Source organism: Peromyscus leucopus, chromosome X, assembly GCF_004664715.2.
Source record: "Peromyscus leucopus breed LL Stock chromosome X, UCI_PerLeu_2.1, whole genome shotgun sequence".
Classification (NCBI taxonomy): Eukaryota; Metazoa; Chordata; class Mammalia; order Rodentia; family Cricetidae; genus Peromyscus; species Peromyscus leucopus.
In genome coordinates, this window is record NC_051083.1 from 39705143 (window position 1) to 39710029 (window position 4887).

The following is a 4887-nucleotide window of genomic DNA, read 5'->3' on the forward strand; positions in this document are numbered from 1 at the left end:
ACTGGTTAATGCAAACAGTGAGGAAATAGAGTTCAGAGCTGTGCCGCTTTTGGCTTTACTAGCTTCTTTAGAAAAATACTTTATATCACCTAATAGCTGTGCAGTATTTGGCCAAGAGCTTTACAGCAGCTAGATACGGTAATTTCACCCTCAGAATGAAGTGAAGTTTTTCGGTAGAACGAACCAAAAGTACTGCTGTAATAGAAATGTTTGTCTGAATTGAAGCACTTAGGGGAACTACTATGAATTTGGGTGAAGGGACAGCCTCTAGTTAAAGACTGTCTACCGCTGACAGTGCATCTCTGCCGTTCCAGAAAGGCTGAGAGAACTGGCAACTTTGGGGTGTGGCTTCGTCCTGGGAAGGTTACAGTACCCTAGCAACAACTATCACAATTCTATAACAACAACACTCACTAAATCCCAGTGCTTTATAGCAAAGCTGACTATAAACTCTAAACTTTAGAAATGATGTACGTACTTCCTGTCTAGTTAAGAGAATCTTTCTAATAGAGATAGTGATAATAATTAAGAGTAAGAAGTAGAAAAAGATGAAATAAGATATGTGAGTTTGTAAAAATTCTCTTGTTAGATCTCTGTGTTAAGAAATCTTTAGGTGTTTGCTAAGTAAAATATATGCTAATGGTAGCCTATATAAGTTTGTGAAATAGATCTATAGAGTTCCTTTAAGAATATAAGCTTGCAAGAAGTATCTAAGGTAGTCTTAAGACATGTAGTAATAAGCTTATAAGAAGTAAAGATACTAGTTGTAAATGTAAGTTTAAATAAGAAATAAGATCAGAAGTATATAAGAAGTAATAAATATATTTGCTAAAGTAGCTCTATAGTTCCCTTAAAGAATATAAATAAGTAGATGTTAATGTTATATGTAAATTTGTAATAAAAAAAAAGTGTACATATTAAGTGTGAATCTAGTTTTTTTTTTTTTTTGGTTTTTCAAGACAGGGTTTCTCTGTGTAGCTTTGCGCCTTTTCTGGAACTCACTTGGTAGACCAGGCTGGCCTCGAACTCACAGAGATCCGCCTGCCTCTGCCTCCCGGGTGCTGGGATTAAAGGCGTGCACCACCACCGCCTGGCAAATCTATTCTTAATGTATATGGTGAAAGAACCTGAGACACAGAAGGTTAATGTCCCCAGTAGACTGCAAAGTAGGCAGTCTGAATGGTTTCAAAAGCTCCAGAAGCCGCTAAGAAGCTAAGAATGGCAGACGCCAGAACCAGCACAACAAGGCATCCACAGCTGAGATCCGTGGAAAATCGATGCAACACAGAAAAACCTGAGCTAACATCAAAAACGGTGCAGTTAAGAATACTACTGTACCTAAAAAGGTCTCTGGCTTGAGAATAAAAGTTGCAGAGACCCTTGTTTGAACAAAAATTGTTAACTGCAAAAAGTTTTGGTTGAAAAACGTCTCTTCATATTTGGAAGTGAAAGCCTGATACCAGGATTTATTTCTTGTTTGAACTTTTTGAACTTAAAATGAGATAAAATTACAAAACGATTTTGGTTATAGACTTCTCATATTTGGAAGGCTAGTAGCAGAATTTATCATTTGAATTTTAAGACTTAAGAAATGAAATAAACAATAGAGATTTCATTGCAATGGGACAATTTTGAGTTTATTCATAGTAATGACCTAGGAACTGTTTGCTGGAATTGGGTTAAAAATGGAACTGTTTAAATGAAGAAATTTATTGTCTCTAGACTAAAAATGCAATTTTGTGTATGCATATATGCTTCATTAACTGGTGATTCATGAATTATTTTATGGAACTGTTTATGTAAAAATGGAATTATTTATGGAACTGGTTTTGTGTTACAAATGGAATTGTTTAAACAGACGTTTGGGTTTTATAACTAGGCTTGAGATTTTGCTTTAAAAAATTAGAAAAGGGAGAGTTAATATTCCTTAGTCTAGTTAATTTAAAAAATATTTTCTTTGAGTGGATTCATGTCATGTTTTGTTAGTAAGAAATGCAAATGGGGTATACTAAGAGACTACTTTTAAAGTGTGTAAAGAGTTTTATTAAGAAACTGCTTTTGGATGTTTTGCTAAAAGTTTTCAAAGTGTTAATGGTTAGATTGAAAATATTGTTTTTCAATATGGGTTTGTAGGAATTGAATAAGAGTTCCTCTAACTAGGTTTGAGATTTTGTTTAAAAAATTATAAAGAAAAGGAGGAGTTATGAGATTGAATTATGTTCGCAGAAACCTATTAATATTAATGCACCCTGGTTTTGTGGAGTTAAGGAAATGTTTAAGTTTGATGTGAATATATCGAAGTTTTTCCTATGTTCTGTTAACAAGAAAATTCAAATGATTGAGTTAAAGTTGTAAGACTGAGAAAACTTAACTATATATAGCACCATATATGCTAATTCAAATGGTTCTGTTAAGAGTTTGCTTTGAGTTGTAAGATTGAGAGAATTGTGACTATGTATAGCAATATTTATGTTAACCTGTTAATGGTAATGATGAAGCTAAGGGATTCTTTAAGTTTGTAGTTGCCTTAAGTTTTTGGTTTAGAAAGGGCTTGAGGCAGCTAAGACTGCTGTGGTCACCTTGGACCTAATTCAAAAGAGAAATACCATCTATATCATCCTCTACTCCATACTGGGAGGTGTAACAGCTATGGAGATTGCTGTAAAGTATTAATAACGAGTTATTTATACATATTAAGACACGGGGACCTGTGGGAGCCCATTTTCGGGTTCCTCATGGCTTTATCCAGCAGGTCTGAATGGAGAGGATGATTAGGACCACGGGCCTCACCATGTTGGTCCTGTTCGAAACGTCCGTTGGCTACGCCATCTTTAAGGTTTTGAATGAGAAGAAACTTCAAGAGGTTGATAGTTTATGGAAAGAATTTGAAACTCCAGAAAAAGCAAATAAAATAGTAAAGCTAAAACATTTTGAGAAATTTCAGGATACAGCGGAAGCATTAGCAGCATTCACAGCTCTAATGGAGGGCAAAATCAATAAGCAGCTGAAGAAAGTTCTGAAGAAAATAGTAAAAGCAGCCCATGAACCTCTGGCTGTGGCTGACGCTAAACTAGGAGGGGTGATAAAGGAAAAACTGAATCTCAGCTGTATCCATAGTCCTGTTGTTAATGAGCTTATGAGAGGGATTCGATTGCAAATGGATGGTTTGATTCCTGGGGTAGAACCACGTGAGATGGCAGCCATGTGTCTGGGATTGGCCCACAGCCTGTCTCGATACAGATTGAAATTCAGTGCTGATAAAGTAGACACAATGATTGTTTAGGCAATTTCCTTATTAGATGACTTGGATAAAGAACTAAACAACTACATTATGCGGTGTAGGGAATGGTATGGCTGGCACTTCCCTGAGTTAGGGAAAATCATTTCAGATAATTTGACATACTGCAAGTGTTTACAGAAAGTTGGTGACAGGAAGAACTATGCATCTGCCTCTCTTTCTGAATTGCTGTCAGAGGAGGTAGAGGCAGAAGTGAAAGCAGCTGCAGAGATATCCATGGGAACAGAGGTTTCTGAAGAAGATATTTGCAACATTCTACATCTGTGTACCCAGGCCAGTCCAGTCCCAAACACAAAGGAAAGATTTCTCGAATGTTGGCAGCCAAAACAGTTTTAGCTATCCGATACGATGCTTTTGGTGAAGATTCCAGTTCAGCGATGGGAGTTGAGAACAGAGCCAAATTAGAGGCCAGATTGAGAATTTTGGAGGACCGAGGGATAAGAAAAATAAGTGGAACAGGAAAGGCCTTAGCAAAAGCAGAAAAGTATGAACACAAAAGTGAAGTGAAGACATATGATCCCTCTGGTGACTCCACACTTCCAACTTGTTCTAAAAAACGCAAAATAGAAGAGGTAGATAAAGAGGATGAAATTACCGAAAAGAAAGCAAAAAAAGCCAAGATTAAAATTAAAGCTGAAGTAGAGGAGGAGGAGGTGGTGGAGGAGGCAGAGAAGGAAGAAGAACAGGTAGTAGAAGAGGAGCCATCAGTAAAGAAGAAAAAGAAGGATAAAAAGAAACACATTAAGGAAGAGCCGATTTCCGACGAAGAGCCACGCACCAGCACAGCAATTCCTAGTCCAGAGAAAAAGAAGAAAAAGAAAAAAAAGAAAGAAGCTGAGGATTAATGGAAAGAAACTATCATTCTGTCATCTGGATACATCATGCTTAAGATTATGAGCATATCAGATGCTCTTTAAAATAATCAAGGAAGGTTGAGTCAATCCAAGTGATTATCTGTAGCTTCTCAAACCTTTTTTGTGTCTTGACATCAGCTGTTAACTAACCTTAGTCTTTGATACACAAATAAAAATATTTTCTTTGTAAAAAAAAAAAAGAAACAAGGACCTATTTTAATAAAAGTTTTTATAAGACACATGAGCCTACCAGGACCGTTTGCTTTTCAGGACATTTCCTCTCCAGCCAGGGCCTGTCTCTCACCTTCGTGGGTGAGTCTTCTCCTAGGAATCTCTTGAGGACAAGGATCAGGGAGGGCATGAACCTGCACCTGGGGGTGGGAGCTCCTGGCCTGATCCCTGCCCTCCAAGGTCTGGAGAAGCCTGAGTTCCCTATCCTCCCTTCAGGTCCCATTCCTTTCCCTTCCTACCCCCATCTGGGGTTGCTGCCCTGAGTGATTAAACTGTATGTGGGGCTGGCACATTCTAGCCGGCAGCCATTGGCACCTGCTGCCTCTGGGATCCTCCAAACACCCCCCTCACTAAAGCCCCGACTCCAGGTCCCATGCATCAGCACTTGGCACCCTGCCTCCCCACCCGGCCTGCCAGGGGGCCCATCGACCTGGTCCCACTCCACAAGAACCCAAAGTCTTACTGTGTATGTTCTATGTGATGTTTCTATATTTATAGCAGTGG

General features: G+C 38.3%; 1 pseudogene; it reads left to right on the plus strand.

The window, feature by feature from the left end:
- The first annotated feature begins 2726 nt into the window (after positions 1 to 2726).
- Positions 2727 to 4158, plus strand: LOC114681380 (annotated as a pseudogene).
- The last annotated feature ends 729 nt before the right edge of the window (positions 4159 to 4887 follow it).